The sequence below is a fragment of the Agelaius phoeniceus genome, chromosome 4 (assembly GCF_051311805.1).
Source record: "Agelaius phoeniceus isolate bAgePho1 chromosome 4, bAgePho1.hap1, whole genome shotgun sequence".
NCBI classification, from domain to species: Eukaryota; Metazoa; Chordata; class Aves; order Passeriformes; family Icteridae; genus Agelaius; species Agelaius phoeniceus.
Window position 1 is genome coordinate 32,331,668 of NC_135268.1, and position 26,308 is coordinate 32,357,975.

The window sequence follows — 26,308 nt, forward strand, 5'->3', positions numbered from 1 at the left end:
TATTTGCCAGTGATTAGTTTATATTTAGGTATCATCTGTAAGCAGCTGTTTTCTTTGTTTGCCTATATTTATTTATGGCCAAATAATGCTTGATCTGCTGTCTGCTCATGGCATTTATTGAGAGTTATGCTTGATGCACCCATTTTTTTTGCTATATTTTCTTCACATGTGAAAGCCTTAAATTTGAATCTATGCTATTCCATCTCTCTGTGAAGGTGAAAGGTGAAACTCAACCTACTTGTTAAAAATTTTAAAAGGAAGGAAGAAGAAATGCATATATTCTTTCTCTAATAATGTGATTGCTGTTGAGGGCTAAATTATTTATCCCGGTTACAAACCACTGAGATGCACATTTTATTGAATTCCAAAAGGTGGCAGCAAAATATTCTAAAATTGAACAATTGGATCTTTTTTTTCCCAAATGTCCAGTTTATTCTAGTTTCTTTTATATTACTGGCAATGTTTATGGTCTTTTTTGAGAAAGACTATATTCATTTAGCATTGCATACACTGTAGAGAAGGAAGATTTGGTTTAAATTACTGTGTTATTTACATGAGTCAGACAATGAGTCCTCATGTCACCTGTATTATTAAATATTCAAGGCACTGAGTTGGTTGGATGCAGGAAAAAAATATCAATACTGTCAGCACTGCAGAACTCAAAATGTGTGAAGATGTTTTTGTCAAAACACATGAACATCAGGTCTGTATCTTCTAGTCTTACCTGAGGCAAAAATCCCATTGAGACCCAGTGAGGTGGATGGGCCTTTAGCCTAAATATTAATCTAGTGCTCTGGGTATAAGAGACGTACTTAAAAAATAAACCCTGCACAACAACAAAAACAATAAAAACCCACAAATGAACAAAACACAAGCCCCGACCAACCAAAAAACAAAACCCCAAACATGGAGGTTTATTTAGGACAAAAAACAGAAGATTTTATGGTATGAAAATGAGCATTAACATCTGCTTTTTAATTAGCAACTGACTAATATATCACAAATGTAAACTGTAAAACTTCTTCTCTTAAGTAGACATGGAGCATTGAGAATAAGGCTGTAAATGATCCCAGCAATTATATTAATTTGGATTAAAATAAACTTAGAGGTAACATTTTATTCTGCTGACCAAATGTGTGTGAGTCTCTGCCATGCTCAGAGCCTTAAAAAAAGCACTTTTTAAAACAGGCATCACGATGCAGTGTGATTACCATCTGCTGGAATGATGTTATATTCAGAAAGCAGTCAAGTACGACGAGATTTTTGGATGGCTAGATTATATGCATATAAACAACTTCCTTAAGTGGTTTCTTTTATCAATATGTTTAGAGTTTGTAAGACAGGTTTTTCCTTCTGAACACATGACACATAGATCAAGACAAAATATATAAAACCCCTTACTGGAGGGAAATGTTGTTCTGCTTGCTTAGGTTTTTCCTCCCAAAGTCAAAAGTTACACTTGAAAGGAAATTTAATGCCATGACAAAATCTCTGAATTAGTGTACATTTCTGTAGAAAGTGATTTTTATGTTGGTTGCCAGGGTCTCGGCTCATAAAGGACTATTCCTGTTCTTGACATCAGTGGGAATCAGACATCATCTACAAGTGCTTTTGGCTCTTGGCCCTTGCACACGGATTTTTTTAGCAGAGTGACAAGTAGCTTCAATTCTGAACAACAAAGTGCTCTTCTATCTAGGGGTCACCATCACAGACCTTCTTAAGTACAAACATTACAAATAATTATTATTCTCACATTTTTCTCCCAGTTCATATGAAATAGTCTATTACAACATGCCATGTTTTGCAGGGCTATGCCTGTAGTGCCAAAATATACTGTTCTTCTTATGCTTGTCTCGAAATAAAACCAGAAGTATAATCAACTTTGAGCATCAGATGGAAATCCCCATTGTCATCAAATTCAACCTCTCACTTTTACATCTTGACTTGACTTGTAAGTAGATAGAGAAGATGCTGTCAGTGTAAGAAGGTATGCAACCTTGACTTAGTAGATTGTTCTCAGGCATTCAGCCAGGAAAGTTGAATTGGATAAAATTAATACATACAAAAACATAGGAAAACATTGAAGGAACAGACTGTAAAAATGGAGCAAAAAAAAAGAATAAACTAGGATGAATAATTTCACAACTACATCACTTACATGGCAGTTTATGAATACATGTGTTCTGGACTGGTTAATTTATTCCTGAGCATTAGACTTAGAAGTAGCAGATGGAGGTAGATATTGCAAAAGAAAAAAAAAATGTATCCTTGACTTTTTAAAGTTATTTTCAGCTTTATTTTTTTAAGCTGTCTTTTTTTGTAAATAGTACTTGATGTGATTTTAAGGAAAAGCATTGGAACACAGAGGAATGAAACAGCTGTCTCAGTGTTGTGCTTGGTCATAGTAACAAGGCAATGAACTTTTCAAACAGACAAAGCTTGTTTGTGTTGGTGGCAGCAGATTAGACTTCCTGTAAGGGGAGTCAGAAAATGCAAACCTTTTCACGTCAAGTGGAGTCATTTTGTGTGCAAATGACTCAAGCTACTGCTGTTGCTTGTATATGGGTACATTCTTTTTAAGTCTTGCAGCTGTGAGCTCTGGTTAAATAAACACCTTTGAGAGAATCCTCGCAGACCTGCAATTGCTTAAAAACATCTCTCACTCTCAAAATATCTCTATGTCTGCTGTTGTATTAATGCTGTCAGGAGAAGCCAACAGCTGTTAAGTGCTGAGCAGTAACTCACTTCAATGCTATGGCACATTTCACAGAGAGAGGAACCACGCTTGTCAGATTATCACCTGCACATTTGAGAAGTGTCAGGACTCCAAGCTGCTGGCACCTGAAAGATCACCAGAGAGCCAGAGACAGGGCCTTGGGTTAAATACTTGCATAATGTCCTGCAAACTTCCAGCCCCAAGGGACGAGAAGTCTGACATCATAAAAATTAATCAGAGAAAATGGATGCAGCAAAAGGCCAAGTTAAATTGCTTTGTGGTTAGAAAGATTGGCTAGCTAATTCTCACTGACAATAAAAATGGCTTCTTCTGCTCTTTACATCTGTATTCCTCCCTTGTCTCCTTTTAATTTTTGGTGCTATTCTAGTTGCAGTATGACAGGAAGATTTAAAGGAGAATAACGCTGCCAGGTCTGATTTTTCTACCATTATCCTAATGAAGATAGAGCTTTACAGTGCAAGTAGCTTCAGCAAGTAAAGATGAATGATTACCTTACTCCAGTGTAGCAAAATAAAGGCCCATTGGAAACACACTGAATGTATCACTTAATCTTTTTAGATTTATAATTGACCATACAAGATATTATCTTTTTATATCTTTTGAATGTATTGATTTGTCTATCAGTACACTTTCCATATCTGAGCACTTCCTAGTCTTGAAGGGAGTTATCAGCTTTCCCTGCTAGGCTGCTGAGACAGAATCATTATTCCCATTTTTTATATGTAGAGAGAAGACTCAGAAGCTGTGCTAGTGACACAAAGGCATGAAAAAATTCTATGGTGGTGTAACTGTGGAGGATTTCTATCATGCCTATTTTGCACTAACTTATACTCTTAACCAGTGAAGAAAACTCAGACATCACATGATGACTTGTACCTATTAGAGGCAGTGATGCAGAAGACAGAAGAATCTCAAGAACATCAGTGGTATTTCAGTGCTTGATAAAAGGTTTAGGCATTTGCTAACAGCTGCTCTTTGTGGTTCTCTTTTTTTAGTAAAAGAACTGTTGGAGAGCATTTTCTTTTCAGCTTACCCTAGAGACAAGGCAAGATTCTAAGATAACATAGCAGAAAAAGCTATAACATCAGACCCACACCTGAACAAATATATGGACAAGTGTAGCATCTAGTTGGGTATTTTCTATGTTTTCTTTAGGGGGTCACTATGTTTCTTTTAGGGTAGGTCACTATTATCTCATAGATTGGAGCCCTGGTTTCCTTAGCTTCAGATTCACTTATTCAGCTGCACCTTTAAAGAGAGTTGTGGGAAGGGAGCACACTTACATACCCTTTCCCCCTTTCTGGGCCATCCAACATGTCCACTGCTCAGGGCCAGGGCTGCAGATTGAGCTCCACACTGGTAACACCAGTTACACAGAGAACTGTGTAATACAAAATACAAACTCCAGATTTTGTGCAGTTCCTATGGAGACCATGATACATTAGGATATTTTTATTGTGGATTAAAGACTATATTGACTTTCCCATTATTAATATTTCTGTGTACTCTTATGTCATCTCTGCAAGGGCTATGGAAAGAACATTTCATTCAGACTTGCGAATGGAAAGCGTTGATTAATCCCAGCACTTGGGAACAAATAATCCAAGTTAGTAATCTGGAACATTAAAGCAAACTCTGTATTTGCAAAGGAAGCTTAACCGTTCATCTTTTCTTGTTCTCCATGTTTCCTTCCTTCCGTCTTGTGACTTAGTTTATAGCCCCTGCAACTGATTTGAAATTTTGCAGCTGCTGAGATGACTTGGCTCCAGTTTAACAGCAAATGTCATCAACCCAAATCTGGATTTTGTGTGATCTTTCTTTCCATTTCCTATTTCTTTTCGAATCGATTAGTTGCCAGTTTAGGGGATTGTCCAAAGCTACCCTAAGACTGGTTCTCTGTGCCAGGGCTCTTCAGCCTGTTTTGTCAGAGGAAAATCCTAAACAAAAGCTAATGGGCATGCCAGAAACATGTGAAGTGTGGGAGAGGGTCTGAATGGCAAGAGGGACTCTTGTGTAGTGCAGGAGGGAGTCAGAGAGAAAGAGGCATCATCCTAGTGCAGAAAGCACTGGGCTGGACATGGTGAGGAGGAGACAGTGCAGAGCAGGGTAAAGGGATAACTGAGCTTTTGTCAGAGTATTTTTGACTCTTCAGTAATGGTGCCTCCTCTAAGTACGGTTTGTGCACACATAGTGTGAAATTGTGTTCTCAGTTACATAGGTCCACCCAGGCTGTTTGGGGACATGGAAAGGAGAGCTGTTCCACTTCAGGACTGTAGGATCACACTAACAGCTGTGCTGTTTCCATTCCTGAACTAAACTCAGCCATAGTGCTGGTATCCCTTGCCACCAATACCTCATGCCACTGGGATTTGTTCTAAATGTCTGAGGTAAATGCAGACATTTCTAGGTACAAACCCAGCCACTGAAGCACCGCAGAAAAAGATTAATACTTGAAAATTTTATTTTAAACCCGATTCTGGAAAATCATTTGTAACATGAACTTTCATCATCTATTTAATTTCTTTCTTAGTACCAGTGCTTGAAACTTCAAAGGGACAGTGGTTGATGCTAAATCACAGAATCTCAGAGTGGTTTAGATTGGAAGGGACCTGAAAGATCATCTTGATCCAGCACCCTCTCTGTGGGCAAGAACATCTTCTATGAGACCAGGCAAATCAAAACTCCATCCCACTCAGCCTTGAACACTTCTGGGCATGGGGCATCCCCAACTTCTCCAGGCAATCCTTTTCTGAAGTTAAAATTTACTATTTAAATCAAGGTGTTTAAAAATTGTTTGCAGCCTCACAAGCAGCCCATGCATATGTACACACATGTTTATACTGCAAAATGTACCTGGGCACCTGAGGGCCTACCTGTCTTCTTGGTCATTGACTGTCTATATTGAAAACAGGAATACTTCATGAGAGGAACCAGCATGGTCCTTTTCATCTATTGCCTATGAATTATCCATAGCACAGCAACTGCACTTCCCATCAATGGCATTTTCTGAAGCTTTATGGTTCTATAACATTGGCAAGCTTTAGATGCAAAATTAACAGTCAGCATCAACAAAGCAAAATGTATTTACCCAGCTGCTGAGAATCTTTTCCTGATAATAGAGCTGTGAGCTATGAAAGCCATTTCATGACAAAATACAGCTGGGAACTGCATTTTGTCTTGTATCAAAACATTTTTTTAATGTGTAGATGAATAATGGAAACCAGATAAGAGAGTGATCATGCACTGATCTTTTTATGCAGTGTTTCAAAGTTGAAATGTTTCATAGAAACTCTTCTTGCTAATGATGTGAGACCCAATTACATTACAGCAAATTGATAAATGGATTGTGCAGTGCTTTTCTTAGATGTGATTGTTGCCTCTTTTTCTTTTCTGTGTGGTTTTTTTTTTCAAACACAGATATTTACCTCATAATTCACATTAAATATATCAACTGTATATCCAGATCATCTAGGGAAACAGATGATTTCTGCATGCAGCTCAGCCACTGCTAATAAGAAGCACAGTTCACACTGACAGATGCTGATGGCTTACTGCACAGGAGTACCTAGTATTGATCTAGTGGGATTTTCTCTAGGATTACCTTCTTAGCTATGTTTCTCATTTTCTCCTTAAAATCACAAAGGAATCCTTGGAAATCAGTGGGAATATACCAAAACCAATCTATATTCTTCTTGTTCTAATTTGTGTGACCTGCTACTGAAAGAATGCCCTGTTATAAAAGTCCTGGTTTTTTAGTCTTTTTGATGCAATCCAGTTAGTGTTCAGCTCGTTGGAGAAGGAAAAAAAAAAAAAAAAAAAGGGAAAAATCTCCAGCAATACAGTGTCCATTATACATGCTTAAGCAAACTGGAGTCAGTGCCAAAGCAGGCAGTGGCTTTCCTGTATGCTAATCCATGCACTCAGGACTCAGGATATTCGGTGGATATTCACAGTGTGCTGTTCACTCAGGATGTTCACTGGTGGCCTAATTCTGCGCCACTCGTATTAGCAGCAGGACTGTAACGATTTGTGAAGGAGCAATGCTGAGCGTTTTTCTAATTCTTTACTGCTGCATTATCTCAGTGAGAACACTCTTCTGGCATTGAGCTGCTGTCTTTTATCTGTGCCTTAGTGCTGTTTAATGAATGGCTTTAGCCAGTCTGGATTTAGCACAGCAAAGTTGTTAAGTGAAACAGAAAGGTGCTAAGTGAGCCTCCACAAAGAGTCAAGCGGTGCCCTTGCACAATTCAGCACCTCCTCTGCATGCTCTCCTAGCTGGCTTTAATCTTACCTAATACGGGTAAAAAACACTGATGGAATCTGGGCTGCAGAGACTTCCCTGCGTGTTGTACAAATCCTGTTGATAACACTACATATGTATTACAGCTGACCTCTGCTAAAGGAAAAGCTGGCTGTCTAGAGAAGGCTACTCTGTGCTGTAGTCAAATGAAACACATAGGAAAAAGAAAAAACCAGAAAGCCCCAAATCAATGGAGTAAAGCTCCCGAGTACGATTGCAAGTGGGAGAATGGGGTGGTTGTGTTTTCTTTTTTTGAACTGGGGCTAAATGCATTAGTTTGAATAAAGCTGGAGTAATACTGCAATGCCTTGTAATGAGAATCCTCCCTGAAAGCTATGATGCCGCCCTACTTGATCTGGAGAGATAATAGTCAAGTAGAGAGAAATAAAGCTAAACAACAAAACAGAGTGCAAATTAGATGTGAGCTCCCAGTCTTCAAAGGGGGGAAAGAAAAACTGGTCCCGATTTTATTTTCAGGTGGTGCTTTTCTCTCCCCATAATAATAGTGCTGGTGTCATTATAGAGGATTTCACTTGTTCGAAGTGTTGCCATTAATGAGTGATTTTTACAGACCCCCAAGTGAAGTAGCAGAAAGTAAATAATACCTGCTTTTTAAATAAGGGAAAATGAAACTTGCACCAGAGTCCTGTGATGAACATTTCAATATAAACTGTCTACTTCAGTACTTAGCCTCAGAAACATGCTCCACAGAGATTGGATATTTCTTTGTTGTTGTAGTGGTTTTTTTTTCTTTTCTGCCTGAACATGCTTACTGCTGGCCAGCAGAAAAAAAATTTGGTGTGCCACCATAGAAGCTACTGATCACTGTGATTGTTGAAACTAATCTTTCTAAGTGAATGTTCAATCAGCCTGGCTTGCACATGTGGAAGTGACTGAACCACTTCTATGCTACAGGTGCTTGGGTGTGTATTGGGTCTGTCATAGGCTTTTGTCATAGCTTCTGTTCATGAAAATTTTTGTGTTACCTTCTGGAGAAGTTTCTCTTCGGAAGATTATTTGCATGTTTTTCCCTCTGCCTTTATTTCACTGTCTCACACACACACACAGACATAATAATGTGTATAGTTATATATTATTTTTTGTAAGATTCCTATGTCTGTAGGTAGCCAAATGCCCATTATATTTACAGATATAAGGTACAGGATACAATGCATTCACCAGCCTCTGTAATAGAAATTATACTTGCAGCAGTGCTATGCTGCTGTATCATGCTGTATGCACTGGTTTTGCACAGATACTGTGAGTGGGCATTTGAAGTATTACATACTGAGCTAATGCTCTCATTCTAATACACACTTCTGTGGGTGGTGATTTATGCCCTTGGCTATGAATTCTTGTGAAATGAACTTTTAAAAAATTTTATTATATCTTCTTATCCTAAGATAAACAACTATTAAACGTATCATTTTGTTGTAACAGAAGAGTCTACGCTAACAGCCCCATAGCTGTTAATTTGCAGATGTGAGAATTCAGCAGTGCAAAGCTTGATTTATTTGCTTTCACAGCTCTGTGTTCTATAATTAACTTTGGCTTCCTTTCACATGGGACAAAAAACATAACATGTTCCTTGGGGAATCATCCAAGTGTGTCAGATTTAGTACTTAAGCCCCATTTAATTTAATTTTTCTCCTACACCCTTTATTACTTAGCATCTCACTCAGAAAGATTTGCCAAGGTAGAATATATTTTTGAAGGGTTGAGATGTGTATTTAGAAATCAAGTTTCAGATATACAGATTCTTTCTCCTGACTTTTCATGGTGTGGGAAAAGATACAATGATGTGCTAAAGGTTCTTATGGTGTTCACGGTCTCTAAGTTATAAGGACGTGATGATGAAATGTACAGCCTGTTAAGGAGGACTGGTGGAATATACATGCAGTTCAAAGGCTGCAGGTTTTGACAGATATAAGTGCTGTCTTAGGCTGAGGAGAATCAAGGCTAAATTATGTGGACCCTGCTGTCCTTAACTTTTTAGTAAATGCCTAGATAAACATTCTGTCAGAACCATGGGATAAAGTCTTTGAACAAAATATAATACTTTTCTTGGTTAGAGATGGTAATCAGATTGAGAAAGGAACTAAATTGTAAAATCTTGGTCCTGCACATGAAAGGGACCACTTAAGTTTACACAATTGCTATAAAAACATAGCCAGGGGCTAAGCAAACATTCCTTTCTTCATTAACCGTAGCAACAGTGTCTCCCAAGTTACCCCCAGACAGCAGAGATCCCGGTTACTAGAGGAAGCCTCTTAAGTAATTTTTCTGAGAGATTTAGGAAATACTTTCTTATAAAACCAAACATTTTGGAGCTGGTTAGCACATAAAACAAAATGGAGGAGTTATTTAATCAATTTCTCAAATAACCTGTAATTAAAGGAATATTCTGACAAGTACATTTTCACTGCTATCACTTTACTGGTAATTGGCTAGGGTCCACAGAGAAACCAAGTTTATGCAAGTCATAACTGTTTCAGTGTTTTTTGTTCTGAACTGAAATGATGGACCAGAACTGCTTTTCCTCCAGATGACACGGTGCAGCTGATGCACCAGAACTTTACCTGTATTAAATAATAACACTGTTTCTACTAATCAGCAAGGTCCAGAAAGTCCAAATCCGCAAAAGTCTTACTGACTTTTGGCAAATTCAGGTATCTGCCCCGACACCACAGGATGTCAGAGCATATTACTGAGATGATGTGAGCTTAAGGACAGATCACTTACCATTACAGACAGGTGTTTCCACTCTTGCCCTCTTCTTCCATGCAGGGTTTTAGGTCTTTCAACCAGCAATGTTCTTCCTTTTTTTCTTATTAAGCTTGGCTCTTCTCCCAGGAAATGAACTTCAGAGAGATTAAAGAACTCATGCCTTCGTAGAATTAATCAGACCATTTGATTAGATGCTGCTGCCTTTCCAAATTTGTGACAAGTTTTAACTTGTATTTTGTTTTAAAGATCAAGTCCCTCAACACACTTTACAACTCTTTCATTAATGAAACACACACCCACATACACAATAACACTTCTCAGATCTTAAAGGCGAATTTTTGTTAATTGACTTTCTGTCCACCTGTCACACAAGATTGCTGTGCAGTATATTCATAACCTGTATTTCTTTGCAGAATGGCCTTCTTTAGAAATACACACAGGGATTGGAAGGAAGGAATACATTATTCTTTAAAAACATCCTCAGAGGCAAAACAACTGTCTGTCTGGATTTAGAAATCTCCCTTATTCTATCTCTTTAATAATAAAAGGTTTGCTTAGTTCCATTCCATTTATACTTGCAAAACTTAATATTGGATCTTGGTCTGATTTTCCATTTTGATCTGTATTGTGGATTTATGTGGATAACAAGGGACTCCAGACATAAATTGGGATCCATGTACTCCTGTGATTTTAATATTTCACTAGTTGAACACTTTTCACCACTGTCCATGTCATTTATTACAGATGAGGTAAGAAAATTTTATGATTATGCATTTCTATATCAAAGGTCTGTCTACTTCAACATCCCATGTCAGCACCAAAAGAACATGGCAAGCCTATAGTGGTATTTCTATGGACAGTGTTCCTGTAGCTGTGTGTTGCTGAGAGGGTTCCTGAGTTATGAGTAACAGCTTTCTATTTATTTTTAATAGCCCTCAATGGATTCTTGTGCTATTGATCTGTGTGTGGAGTGACTCTTTGCCTGCAACTCCACACCAATCTTTTGGATGTTGCTCCACTTACACTAGGAAGGGAGCAAGTCACTGTGGAAATTTAAGAAAGCAGAAACACTTCATGCTGACTACCCACAGAAAAATAGGGAAAGTTTAGCCCTTAAAACTATTATTAAATACACTGTGATTTAAGCACATTTCCCATTAATTCTTTGCTACCTCTGGAAGTTCATTTTACTATTTCAATGTTAAAAATACGTGGTTGAGTTTCAGCAGCTATATAGCAAAGTAGTTGCAAACAGAAGGAAAAGATCCCAAATAGGACTGAAAACTCAGGACACAAAAATCAATACCTTTCTTTTTCAAATGGTTTTGAAATTTTTACTATAAAGGGTTTTTATTTCAATGTGACCACAAACAGAATTGAAATGGAAGACACAAAAATGAGCATGAAAAACAGAAATGAGTTTTTTCCTGACATAAATTCCTCTATCTACTCCAAATATAGACAATTCCATATTTATCTTCCTCTGTTGTGATCTATCCTTACACATTTTGCTTTAATCCAAGAATTATAGCATCTAAACCTTCTCACATGGAATGCAGTGAGACAAAGCTGTAATGGCAATGAGATCCTTAACTGAGCATTTCTGATCCCTGCCCAGATGTGAATCGCTAAACTGCGCTTGTGAGAAATGCTGGTATTTTATTTTCATCCACTGGAAACTCTTTACTTTTAGTTTGTGGGGTTTGTTTTGGTTTTTGATTTTTGGTGGTTTGGTTTTTTTGTGGGTTTTTTTGTTTTGTTTTGTTTGGTTGGTGGTTTTTTTGCTCATTGTAAACATGCAAACATTTTGTCTACTCTGAACACTAAAGAGTTAAAGATGCATGACTCAGCTTTGCTGTCTCATTCATTCTGGTGTAACAACTTTTGAAGCTTCAGGTGAGGGAGAAGCTTGTCATCCTACCCTAAGTCCTCTTCTAAGAGCTAAATGCTATCACTTACTAATACCAGCCACCCAGGCTGCTTTTCATCAATTTGAAATTAAGCAAAAGAAATCAGGAGGGTGTTGCTGTCCCAGCCTGAGAGCAGCTAGGGAAGACTATTGCTGCCTTCCAGCTGCTTCAGGAAAGCCCACCTGCTGCATTGGAATTCTCCCAGGAGTTATCACTCTACCTCGAGGGACTGCAGGGAGGAAAATGCACTCAGTGTCGAACTGCGTCACCTCCTCCTGTCCATCTGTGCTGGGGACCTGCAGCAAACCTGCAGAGCAATTGCATAAATGGCTGATAAGGCAGGAATCCCTTTGTGGCCTGATCTGTTAATTAGAATCCTTAATTGTAGGGCTACTGATTAATTAATTGGGAGTGGTCTGGCACAGCAGAATTCAGTCTCCAGCTAAGATTTTATGGCAAAGATTCTGATTGATTAAATCAGAATAATCTTTCTTACGATTCACAAAGCATCAAGTCTCTCAGTTAATAAAATACATATCAACTGAGGATATCACTGCAAATATGAAGTGGTTTCTGTATTATCATCTTTAAAATGCTGCATTAGAAAGTTTTTCATGTTAGCTGTTTCACCAGCAATCATGGTATGGATCCCCTTGTCCTGGATCATTTATGCTAATGCCAGCACCACTTCTTTATTAGCTGATGTGTTTACTGTAATTCCCTATTTTCTAGAATTCCATCTTTCTTATGAACTATACATGAAATACAGCTCCAGTCGACACCAGTATCAGGCTGCTATTACTATTATGATGCTACATTTGCGCAGGGAATATCTCCATTTGTTTTTATTTTCATCCTACTCCCAGATTTCAGTTCCATTTTACTCCTGAAGTTCTGGCAAGTCTCTAGGATTTTTCAAGAAATGGACCCTGAAAGGTCAGTGCTAAAAGTCCTAGACATTGCCCTTGTGTTTGCACAAAGCTTTTAAGCCTTGTCTTGTATCAGTCAATGCTTTTGTTAAGCTGCTTGCCCTTGTCCATACTGAAGCCCTCTTGAACACATTCAGCAGTCAAACTTTGGGGTTTTTTTAGCGTTAACATTTGGGGACTAATATTAAATATAATTTCTCCTCTATGGGAAGGGACAATGGTTAATCAATCTTAACAAAGGTGATAAAAGCTAGCTGAAAGAATAATTCAAGTAAACTCTCTTGTGTGCTTTAAAAGGTATTTGGAAGACTGTTTAGTAATTGACATAACTTTAAAGTATCAAAGAATGATCACGATTGTGGTCTATTTTCTATTTCAATCTGATATAACATCAACCTGGCCTAACCTGGATGCTGGATCCTTTTTTGAGCAGCTGTTTGGACTATGTAGCTTCTGGGAGTCCCTTCTAATCTTAATTATTGCATTATAGTACCCATTTTGATTTTGCATGAATATGATAGCATTAATTGCATTAAGCCTGTTTGTGGTGCAGAGTAGTCTGAGCTCAAAGTTGAAGACAGAAGCAAGTATTATTGCTACAACAAAAGATTACTCCTTTTGCTCCACTAAATCTTTTATTCTGCTAAAAAATAGGGCCATTTCTATTATCTGTTCACTTTGAAGGTTATCCCATGAATGTGAGCAGAAAATCTGTGGAAGAAGTGAACACTGACATGAACAAGGATGACAGAACAATGTGGCCTGACAGATTTTTGCAGTTGTAGTTCTTTTTTTGGGGGATAAGTAAGTGCAAGCCAACTTGGTTTTCTACATGTGTGGCCATTATTTGAAAGTATTTGATTTTTTTTTTTTTAATCAATAAAAATCAGACTGTAGATGGTTAGCAAAAGATTCATATTGAATGCTCACTGTTTATAGCAAGTGAGTGGTCAGTCAAATAAGAGGGGGCAGATTATGCTCCCCAGAGGAATGCATCTCTATTTTCACTGTACTGAGGTTACTGGTTACTTTTGATCTATTTAGCCAGTTCCTTAGACGTCCTTTAAAAGTATTTTCTAGAAAATATTATCAACATTTCTTGGTATATTTAGGCTCAGCCCCATGAGCTCAACATCTGCAGCTCTTTGCATTAAAATATTTAATACCATTGTCCTTCAGAAAGATACACAATTTATGTCATGACTGCAACGGGTGTCTGTACTTTAATCTTCTTGTTGGGTTTATGGTTCACATAGAATAAGTAATAGACAAATATAAGCATGTCAGACATGAACAGTTTATGAGAAACACAAAACCTTTAAGAACATTGCTCTCACTTGAGAGAACATCATAAAAGAAAAGAAAAATCTAGTATATAGAATACTGTTAATAGAATTGCAAACAGAAATGTTTAAAGTACTTTTAAGTGCCAGTTTCCAAGATCTGTTTATATCAACATTACCCGTGCCTTTTTATGTCTGGTATTTCATTTGAATCTTCTTTATAGATTTTGCTGCTTGCTACAGATTACACTAAAAAGGCACTGAGAGTCAAATTTGAAAAACTTCCTCAGCTGCTTTTGTCTCCTCCTAACATTTTGCAAGTAATATGATTGGGAAGTTTGATGTTGTCTTTGTACTTGAACTGAGAGACCCCATGTTTTTTTCCCAAGGCCTTTATTTTCAAAGCCCTGCTACAGTTTTATTTCTTTTTTTTTTCCAGGGTACTATTTATGAGTCTTTTTTAAATGGAGAAAATACAAGAGTAAACAGGTGACACTCTGAGTACAGAAGTAATATGGAACTGCTCCTCCCAAGGTTAAGGGTGAGTCAAATTCATGAACTGTGAGTGAGCCTATGTGCTTTTGTAGGTTTTGGAGGGGAAGAGGAAAAATTCAGGGAGGGGACCAGGGCTGGAGATGGTATTTTTTCTCATGACAAAATAAGAGTGCAGAAAGGATACATGCTCAGTAGTAAAAGCATGGAAATGCTCTTTGCTTCCAAGCTCTACATATGAAAGAAACCTAATGAAAGCTCAGATCAGCACCTCAATGGACAAATCACATGCTCTGATATTTACTGTTTGAATGCTCAGCTACTGATGGATATGCTTGTTAATATTTTTGAGAGTGTATCTAAGAGCCATGTATGTAGAATACAACCCAAGGAAGCATAGAATCATTTTTGGCAGAGCTCATTGTAGTCTGATGTATGCACAAAATAATAAATCTTATTTACTTGCATTAATAAATAGACTATGTGCTTGATTCTTAAAAGTTGCATGATAAATTAAATAGCATTATCTGATTTGGAATTGCTTCTTGATCTGTGACAGGTGGCATTAGTGTACAGGTGCTTGGACTTTTTTTTATACTGGGTTTTTGTCCTGAAAGGTTTCTACAGACATTCTGGGAAATAAATATAGAGAATAGAGAAGAAAATCAATTTATTTTCAATAAAAAATTGGGATTCCCAGGTGTGCAATGACTGGTTTAATGGCAAAAGTATCTCTTTCAGAACATCTGTATCAATTTAAGTGAAAATGGACCAGCTGGAAAAAATTAAATCAGCATGAATCATACATCCAAAAGGTCAGGGATCTAAAAATACGCATCCCAAGAAAAAGATAAAAAAGTGTGTATGCAATCTAAAATTGTCAAGTAAAAATTAAAATCCTTCTAAACATTCTAAACTTAGGACATTAATTAATTTGAAAGTAATTTGGGAAGAGGCAAAAAGCCACACTGTGATGTCACTTTCATTATATGGAACACAGCTAAGGAGATAAAAGAAGATCATGCAGAGCCCACGAGAAGATTAAGCCTCTTTATCTCTCTGTGGGAGGGGGAGGAGAGCATAAATACAGGTAGTATTTGGTGTTCAGGGAAGACGCAGGAACTCAGAATAACTGAGTTTTAATGTGCACTTCTGTCACTGAAGTGCACTGAAGCATAACAGGAGATGCACACAGGTGCCCAGGATCATTAAGTCACCCCAGTCAGTCAAAATTAGAAAGCTAACAAGTAAAATCAAGTCCCTCTTTTTAATAAAGGTCCAAATACAAATTTTAGAAGGAGGAGGAATAAAACAAAGTTTAGTAGATGCTGTACCTTCTTGCCACATCTTAACAAGGAGGGAAATATAAAGCATAAGTGTGTGGTAGGAAAGAAAATTCTGTGCAGGTACCTTTGAAGTCAAAGCCTTATTAGCAAAGATGCTAGAGATGTTCCAAAAGCAGATTTTACAGCATTTTGTCAAAAGTGGCTTGTACATATGTGCATGCCAGAAATTCCCAAAGGGCACTAATTTGCCTTTCTTTTTCCTGTGGTAAAATATCATGACATCATCAAGCACTGGCAGAAGCAAAGACTGAGATGCCACTTGCTGGCCAAACAAGGGTTGGACACAGGGCTCACAGGGAAATGACACATGCATTTCCCATAAATTTTTTCCTAGAAAATATGGCTCTTGTTCAATTTTATTGGTAAACAATTCCTTCTTTTCTTAGCCATATAATTACAGCAGAAGGGGCAGATGGACTCACACTAAGCTGTTGTCAATAATATGCCATTAAATTAAAGGGAATATGACTGATTTGCACTAATACCTTTAGCAGGCCCAGAATATTAATAGAAATGTTTGATAATTTTTCTCCTGTCTGCCAGTTGCCTTGGGTCTGTTTTAAAATCTCATGTACATGCATGTCCGTCCCTCTCTCTACCTCTCCTTTCTTTGCTTCTAAAATATCACATTTCAGGGGCACCTTCTGTGTAATACCTCTTCTTAATTGCAAAAGTCCTTAATGGACATAATGAGTTTCCCTTCTTTCTTGGAGTGTCCATTTCTACTTGATGTCAGGGGCTGTCTTTCTTCTTCTGGTAAGTTTATTGACCTCATTATTTTGTTTGTATTTATTTTTAGTTTTTTTTAAAGAAAGGTAGGAGGACACATAGAAGGAGGAACTATTGCCATAAAAATTCTTAGAGGTGATAGAGATTAAGGGGCTTTGTACCACTTTCTAAAGATGGATAAATTCCAAGTTTATTTAATTTCCCCTGGCAGTCCTTTTTACTGCCTCATCTCCTTGACTGTGGGCTATCAACCCCTTTGTAAATCCGAGATTAGACTGGGTGGTGAATCACTGCACCAGCAAGCAGGAAGCAAAGTAGAAGCAGAAGGTCAAGCAGAGGACAGTTACTTTACAAAGAGAGAAGATGGTGATGGAGTACACCAGAAAACTGAATGGAGGAGCTATAGAAGGGAAGTTAAAAATAACATTATTTTGAGATTATCAAAGGCTCAATTTAACAGCTCCTTCAGTGAGGTTGTGATAGACACGTAGATATTTGGTGAAGACTGAGGAGATACATTCAGATTAATAAGGGTGGAGTAATAATTATATGTAAAGGATGTTTGCCCCGTCAATTAATCCATAAGAATGAAACAGTGTTTTAAGAAATAAAGCAAATTATCCTAATTATGTACAAGCATATGTATTATTGTTTCTGCTTGTTGATACAGCTATCATTGGCAGGATTCCTACCTCAAGTGACTTTCTGAACTACATTCCCAAACTGGCACATTTTGTTGTGGGCAGTATCATGTGAAACAAATAAAATGTTGATTTCCTAATTGTTTAGAGTATTTATGACATAGTTTCTAAAGCATGGAAGACCAGTGTGATGTGATTGTTTTTCTATTATTTCTAGTTTTCTAAAAAAATAAACATTTCTATTATTCATGTCTTCATAACAAAAATGTCTTTGTAATACAAAACACAGCATTAGAGGATCAGTCATGATCTGCAGCAAAGTAAACAATTCCTTTTTCTGCTTTTACTTTTGGACATTGATTTTTTTTCAGTAATTTTTATAGCAATTTCTCAAACTTAGCTTGCACTGTAAAGTTTTTGTCCAAAGTTCTTGTTGATTAAACCAGCTTTCTGTCTCCAAAGCAAAACTGCCCCTGCAAATGACAAAATTCTTAATTCAACAATGACAAGAAACAACAACACTTTCAGCTAAAGACTGAAGTTAAATGAAGTAAAATGAAGGGTAATCTAGTGCTTCTCTCCAAAACATATCTGTTCTGGCTACCAAAAAAGTTCCAGCCTTGTTTGGATTGCCACTGCCAAAAGTAAAAGAGGACACCATTTTCGACTGAAAAGAAGGATGCTGGCAGCACCCAGTAATGATGAATTTATTCAGGAGAGGGAAAAGGACCCTTCAGATAACCAGGAGGACTTAAAATCAGAGATATCTGGGCTGGTGCATGGAATCCATGGCAAGAACCCACATTCAAGTCATGGGCAGGCTAACAACATTTAGCAGCCAGTGCTCATCTCCACCTACTTCCTTTCAGTAGTTTGGTGCCACTCTGACAGTCCTTTCTCTTCTCACAAACACCTCTCCAGAGACTTTCACAAGTGCCTTCATGTTTGTGATGTCTCAAATTATGGAACAGCCCCAAAGCAAATATAACCTTTTTCAAATTTTCACCAAGTTAATTTTATTTTTCCTCCCTGGATATTTTATTCAATGTGCATATTTGCATTTTTCAAAGTCAGAGTCCCCTACTAATAGACCTTGATTAGAAAATCAGAAGAAGCAGGGTAGCTTACACCCCCCATGCTTCTCAAGTGTAATTAGTAGGAAGTAGGGGTGCATGAAATGATGTCTGAGAGTTCTTGAGTCCAAGAAAAAGCACAAAGGGTTAATGCGCAACATGGCTGAAAAAAAGCAGAATGTACAAGACAAATATTAGAAGAATGGTGAAAGCTGTAGGAGGTGTGTAACAGGGCTTTCATGAATAAGATAAAGAACTAGAAGTAACATACACTGGCCCATGGGACAAAATAGAGGCTGTGTCGGTAAACACTTCACACACATATTAGTGGTAAGCTGAAGTATTAATATTAAAGTTCATGAGGTCTGAAGGGTATTGCTGCTTGCACATTTTTTGTCCCAATTTAACTTTACTTTCAAATCATGAACAAGCTAATGAGTATGCCATTCCTGTTTATACATATTTACAGGCTCTTACCATCCTCTCTACTCTGTTCGTAACAAAGTTATGAAAAATCCAAAGCCAAGTCAGTTATGCAAACAACTGCGCAAGGAAGTGGTGGAATCATCATCTGGAAGTGTTCAAAAGGCCTGTGGATGGGGCATTTGGGGACAAATGAATATGGTGGTCCTGGACTAATGGTTGGCCTTGATGATCTTAGAGGTCTTTTACAAACTAAACATTTCTATGATTCTATGATTGTAGGACAATGAGGTCCCATATGGTTACAAAACAAGAAATACTGAGCAATTTCTTGCTGTTGCCTTCAGCATGAAATACAATGAGCATCAGATTGAATTATTTAACTCTTCAAAGCAAACTCATTAATTTAGTTCCTTGGATACTTCCCAAAAATTTGTAGAACTTCTTACCACAACTTGTTGTGGACAGTAAAATTTTACAGGGTTTCAAAAACAACAGCACATATTACTGGAAAAGCAATTACTCAAAGACAATGAAATACAATGTGAAAACCTTTGACTTAGGAAGTCCTGAGGCTGGAAGAATGTTCAGAAGAAGTGCCAGCACTTGCCCGCTCTCCTTTTTTACTCTTCTCTCAGCATCTGTTGCTGACCACTGTTGGAAAAGTATGAGTCCAGTTAAAGCTTTTATCTGGGCCAGCATAACTGTTCTTCTGTCCCTATGTGCTCAGAGGCACAATGTGATGAGCTGGGCTGGGTTGTGCCTCACATTTTGCCTCTTCCAAAATTCTTTCAAATCTCCCTGTTTTTCCTCCTGCCACAGTCCTGGCACACCTGACTGACAATCTGTTCCCATGCTGGGTTTATCCACCCCGATCTCAGCCTTTGATAACTGTCTTGGACAGACATAGCCAAAGTTTGGGTATGAAAGAAGAGGGAGGCTGTGCCTCCATATGTCTGTGAGGATACTGTGCTATGCCAGAGCAGATTGAGCCTATGTAGCAGTGCTGTGGGAGGATTATATTCACTTCCTGGCCTTTCTTGCCCCAAGTGAATCAACATCTGGGCTGAGGGCTGCAAGATGAACAAGCTCCATCTGTTGTCTCCAGTGTCTCTGTGCCCGAGGACATTTCAACCTTCATGAAATTTGGGATCACTGGTGATTTTCCTGGGTTTGTAGTGCAGTATAATAACACGCCACATTCTTTAACACTAGCTTCCTGCTGCTCTGTTGTACCGTGCTGAGCATCAAATGTCTAGGACATCTTGCCTTTTTCATGCGCTGCCATAATCAGCTGCTCCACTTTGTGTCCAGCACAGCTCCACTGGCTACCTTGGGAGTAGAGCCTGTGGGAGGTTTTGTATGTAAGCAGGCTCTGCTATGCAATTTATGTCTCTAGGGCCCTATTTCTGGCTGAGCAACTGAACAGAAACATGAAAAGGTATCATGGAAATCTACAACAGAAATATGAATGTTAAAGAATGGGAAAAACATGGTGGGCTAGAAAAAAGGGCATTAACAAGAATTTGAACCCAAACTCCTTGTTGGGTTCAAGTTCATCTCAGAACATGCTTCAGGATGTCCCTGAGGAATTGGGCTTGGCAGAGTGGCTAGGGTCAATAGAAAGTGTGTATACCTCATGTTTTTTTCCAAAATGGACCTTTAAATAGAGGATATTTGGCACTGGCAAAGGCAGTTCAGCAAGTATGCCTCTGTCCTTCCAGTGCAATGTGTACAAGTTGTAATCAGCTCAGAGTTCTGCCAGAAGAACCTTCTGTTGTAGACATGACCTCAGTCCTTTGCAGCAAGAAACACAGGCTAATATTTGTGCAACAGAACTATGCGTGCAAAAATCTCTCCTGCAACCGTACAGGCATGTGAGACTAAATAACCAGTTAGATGTGATCTGACTGTTCATACAATCCCAAGAACTGTGTATGTACAGAAATCATAATCTACTTAGAAAAGGTATAATCATGATTTCTTGCACATAATATTATGACATTTCTGGAGGAAGCTACATTTACCTTCTTATTTCTATCTTACTTTTCCTCCTCAAGAAAGGGGTAGTTTTTGTCTGCCTTCAGTAACACCCCAATCATTTAATAAAAAGGTATCATGTGTTCATGCTGCTTTTATTATTTATGATAAGTGTATGATACTATTTCATTATGTAGTTTATTGCAAAGCTTTCTTGTTTTCAAACATAATTTCTTCCTGTGTTCTGCATTCTATTAAGTATCAGTTATAGGTACTGCCTCATGTACATAGTACAAAGTCTTTTTATCTGATTAAAACATATTAAAGTGGAAAACCGTTTAATCAACATGAGTACTAAATTTAAATGGAGAAAGTACTTTTTGATCAGAAGAGATATCATGTCCCTCCCTCCTGTGATTAGAAGAAGTGACATGTCTTTGCCACTGGCTGACTTGTGTGTGTCACTTGTGTTGCCAGTAGCAATAGTTTCATGTGCTGATTCTAATGAGTCGCGACACATATTGTTAATTATTCTGACATGAATTTTTCTTGTGGACAGACATTGTAAGTAGCATTAATAAAGTACCAGCCAAATACTTTGCTGTATTACTGTTTTCAAAGAAGTTTGTTCCACAGAAAATATATTGAAAAGCAGCTCCACATTAGGAATGCAGTTTCAGCTCTATATTAGGATGAGCGTGTCATCATAATTATTCTGGGGTAACTTGGGTATGTGCAGTATGGTAACATACACGGAAATGACACACTGAAAACCCATTTATGAAAACAGAGGACTGGTATCAGAGTGATATAAATACATACCAGACAAATGACTTTGTTTTTTATTACACAAAGCTACAGATGAAGTCAAAATAATGAAGACATGAATTTGAGAAAGTGAGGGAGCAGTTTAAGCAGGCAGTAGGAGGCCTTCAGTCTGCTGGTGTATGATCAAACAACTTTAATCAGCAGCCCGTCTCCTTTGGCATGTAGAACTGAAATACTTAAAAAAAAACCTGAAAAAATACCATCAGCAAGGTTATTTAGGGAATTCAATGTAAAATGATAGCTTTTAATTTTCCCACTGAAAGGAACATATTGTGTCTTGAGATTGTCTTGAGTTGCTCTTTCTTACTACAGTCTTTTAGAGTGGTGCTGGGAGCTGGTTTTCCTGACTGGAATAATTTTCTCTTGAAAGACAGAAGCCACTGCTTTTATCATGTTTTCAGTATTCTTGCTTGGTACTATACAAATTGTGGCTACCCTGGATAGCTAAAAGGAGAATGGAAGGCGAGAACATTTTCCTTTTATGTAATCTGTAACATCAGGGAATAGCCTCTCCAACACATACTATAGCCTCATGGGTAGGCAGAGTACATCTCTGGAGAAAAATGAAATAATTCAATAGAAAGCAAATTGTAGTCTTTTTAAAAAACACATACCCTCTGCTTTGTTTCTGTAAACCTAGAAATAATTGATCTGAGTTTCAGTCTTGGATTACATGTGAAGGCACAGAAAAATGGTCTGGCTTTATCCAACCACCAATTTTGGTGTAATTGCTGCTGTTTTTCATGGTTGCTCTATGTTGATTTTTGTACTTCAAAGGGTTTCTCTTGCTGTCCTGTGCAATAACATGGAATTACAGCCTCTCTGAAAACATTTAGTAGGAAAGATGCTTTGACTATAAATCCCAACAATCAGATTTCTGCACACATGGATATTTAGCTTTGCATATCTTCTTTAGACCCAGGATCAGCCCTTCTCTGAAATGCTATTCATGTCACAGAGAGCTAATACATAAATAATAGATTCAAAAAAATGTATAAATAACTCTTCTCCTTAAGCAGACATAAAAATAAACACAAACCCTAGCTGAAATATGCCTAAATAAAATCTCTTTTCCAAATCCTTTTAGAAATCCTTTAAATACACCAGTTATTTGCAAGACTTGCTTTTCTTAGGGATTCATAAGTTTGTAGGTCAACTGTTGGTATAAGATGGAAACAGAAGTACTTTTTTTTTTTATTATTTGCATACCGCAGTTCATATTTTAAAGAATACCCAATGAATATTTTAAAGAAACACAATGAATATTTTCAATAGGGAAGTTAACATGACACAACTAATCCCAGCAATGCAGGTACATCCTCTTACTCCCTGTTATGGTTATTGGTGGTTTTATTTTCCCTTGAACATTTTTACATCAAATTAGTGGAAACATCAGTTTATATCTAATCTAGTATTCAAGGCTATAACTTACAGCTGCAGTCAGATCATTTAGAAAATATCAATTTGATAATGGAAAAAATCTTATTTTTAAAAATTTTGTGCCGAACTCCATTTGGAGGCCATGGAGGAAGAGGGGAGAGCCCCAAAGCCATGTAACCAAGAGATGAGTAGGGCAGTCAGCAGAGAAATGACACAGCATTAAACCACTCTTCTGCCTGACACAAATAAATAAATTGAACTTCATAGAAGTTCATAGGAACACGGACTAAGTCTAAGGAATAGAATATGCTCTTGTCAAAATTTCAACCTGGATGTGAGGAAGTGGGTTTAGTGTGCAAGTGATTTTTTTGTCTGACCAATAGGTTTCTATAAAATGCTTTGAGATTGCTGGGACAGGAATTTTAACACAATATTTTTCTAGGTTCATTGTTTTCTTCTGTTTAGTTTCAGTTGGGTTGGGTTTGATTTTGCTTTGTTTTGTTTGTCTGTTTTTAAATAAAATCTTTCACTTATTTAAAACCTAAGTAGTATCTCTTGGCTTGGTTTTTGTTTTTGTTGCTCTTAGGTTTATAGCATTAGACAAAACGAATCAGATTATTTCTCACAGCTTTGTACCTCTTGATAAAGGTCAGTGTTTAGCTATTGAATATGTTGGAAAGAAGATACATGTGGCATTTTGGGCTATTGATCTGTTTATAATGTATCATTGTGGCCTCCAGTGCTTTAATTTCCTTAATAGCCCACTTTTAGGCCTGTTGTCAAGGTAGGAAATAATGTTTTATAGCTTTCCTGAGTTTCTATGTCCTTACCTTTTGCCTACATTTCAACACTTGACAAAATCTTTTTATCTTTGGATTTGGGCTTTCTGTATTCAGGAGTAGTTAGTTTGTCTGTAGCCCTTTTTACTCCATCTCTTGTGCCTTGAAGAATTTAGCACCATATCAACTTTGTTGTTATCCAGTAAACACTTACTGTGGGGAGATGAGATGCTGAAAATAATGTAAAAATTAAATATTCATTGACTTGAAGGTTAATTCGACTAGGAGTGCGTGTGTGTAGGTGGAGTATGGTTTCAAGCTCTATAGTAAGTAGGTTTTTCAAATTATATAAGTGACAGGCTGATTTCAGAGCTATCATTTCATCTGACCGAGAATGGAAATGGAAATGAATATACAAAGAGATAAAAGTTCTTGTGAATATACTGTCTCACTTATGCTAATAGAGAAAATCTGTGCAATCCAGATAACAATGGAGTTAATCCATATTAACATGTTATAAGTAGGATTAGGGTGAGGGTTCTGCTGATTTGGTCCTTAGCACCTGAATTAGGTATTTCTAAATACCTGGGATAAAAGGTTAAATTTTTTGGTTGTGTAACTTCCATGGTAAAGCTGAGAGTGCTGGCAGCAAGAAAGCATCCAAAAGTTACTCATATGGCCTCCATTTGAAATTTGCTCTGTAGAGAAGAAAGGCACTTCTGCAGGAAATGTAGACCAATATTCTGAACATGGATTAAAAATTAAAAACTTGAGAGAGTTTTGCAAGATGTGGAGACTCCAGACACAGTAATAGGAGTGAAAAACAAAAAGAAATAATCAGAACATAGTACCATGTGTTGGCAGATGGATAAAAGAAGGGCTTCCAAGGCAAAAAGATCTGAAAGCCCAGAGGTCTAAAAGTAAACTTTTAAATTTTGGTCTCAGTTCTGCTGGAGACACTAGCAGCTTTGAAATTAGGATACAGTTAGCAGATTTCCTAGCCTATTCCTTGGGGCAATTCATAGTTGTTTTTAATTACATCACTGCTGTTGGTCTAAAGAATTAGGAATTTTTTTTCCATTCCTCTGCACTAGCTTTTAGCGTATTTACAAAATGTGGTCAGAAAGAAGATTAAAAATAGATCTTGTAATACTGAAATGTACTTGTTACTTTCAGTTAGGAGCTCCCACTTTTGTTTAGTGTTCTGTCTAGAAGAGAATTTGATTTGTTTTAAAAGAGCATTGCATTTTATGGACTATGAGATCTTGTGTTCATCTCAGAGGCTTGTATTTTCACCAGTGACACATCTGACACTTAGTTCACTCATCATTGGAAGTAATTGCTTACTTTAAAGTACTCTTTTCTCAGTACGTGTAAGGTGTTGGCTCCACTTCTCCCCAGAGGTTACCTAAGGCTGCTGAATTCCTTCTCTGTGCCTCTCCCGGTTTTGTGATGCTTGTGTTAATTAATGGCTGATGTTCTTTCACTAGATAGCTCCCTCATATTTTCCATGTTGAGTGTTCCTATGCATGCATCCAAGGTGCCCTGTAAATAAAAAAATCCTGGCAAAAATTCAGCCGCTTAAAAATTATTTCTCACTCATCATATAAGTTTCATCTTTGTATTATGTTCCCTCTACAATAAATATTTGAGTTGAACTTAATAAAATCTAATCTTAACTTTCTGCCAAACTGTTTACAGTGAAGTTTGCTTCTGCCTTACTCTCAGTGTCTGAATTTGTTTTTTTGTATGCAGACACATGCACGAGCCTTTTTCTCTGTGTAGTGATTAAAGATGCAGGGCATTCTTTCTTTTTTACAAGTGACTTAGGAAGTTAAAAGGAATTAAAGTTACAATTAACATACAGAATTTAAATTAAAATTAACATGAAGAGTAAATAACCGTCACTTGAACTGGAGAAGGACTCTGCATGCTTTGTTTTGCCTCAGTGGTGTTGCTATCAGGATAAAGTACAATGGTATGACTTCTCCCCATTCCTTTTAACTCTTGTTTTACTTTAAGGTGCAGGAAGGCCCAGCGTTAGTTTCAGGACTTAATGTTCCTAGTCTGGAAAAAACAAGAAGAAACAGAGAAATTAGGATTATTCTGAAGGGCAAAAGACAAGACAATAATCAGTTTTTAAGGAACTCAGTAAGTAATAGACACAAACCACAGGGTTACAAGGCATGTAATGATAGACCAGGGGGTAATGGGTTTAAACTGAAGGATGGTAGGTGTAGATCAGATTTAAGGAAGAAATCCTTTGCTGTGAGGGTGGTGAGGCACTGGACTAGGTTGCCCAGAGAAGCTGTGGATGCTCCATAAGAAGTGAGGCTGCTAGCATCTGCACCAAGCTCCATTGCAAGGATTGTGCACCAGCAACTGCAGTGTCCCGGCACAGCCAGAGGATAGTTAGTTCTCACTCCAGGGGAAGTCTAAGTTATGCCTAGAATTAATACACAAACCTGATGGAATACTAGCACATTTATCACTTGCACTTTGAATTCATACTCTACCTAAGTACAGAATATTATGTGAAACTCTTTTAAAAGGGCAAAGGTAATGGAGGAAAACCATCAGCTTTTGTTGCTTTTGGACAGAGGTACAGCAATAGACAATAATTAAAACTGACACATGTAAGAACAGCATAAATAGAAGCTTCTATATAGCCCAGTGCCTGTTTTGCTTAGAAGGAGTATAAATAAGTGAAAAGCAGAGATTAAATGGTGCCCAAGCAGACAAGAGGACCAC

General features: G+C 37.5%; 1 long non-coding RNA gene across 1 annotated transcript in view; it reads left to right on the forward strand.

The window, feature by feature from the left end:
* The first annotated feature begins 7,896 nt into the window (after positions 1 to 7,896).
* Positions 7,897 to 26,308, forward strand: part of LOC143693954 (uncharacterized) — a 73,602-nt gene continuing 55,190 nt past the window's right edge. Inside the window, exons 1-2 of the long non-coding RNA XR_013182071.1 lie at positions 7,897 to 7,960; positions 14,326 to 14,427. This is a non-coding gene — a long non-coding RNA (uncharacterized LOC143693954). The remainder of the gene's footprint in view (positions 7,961 to 14,325; positions 14,428 to 26,308) is intronic.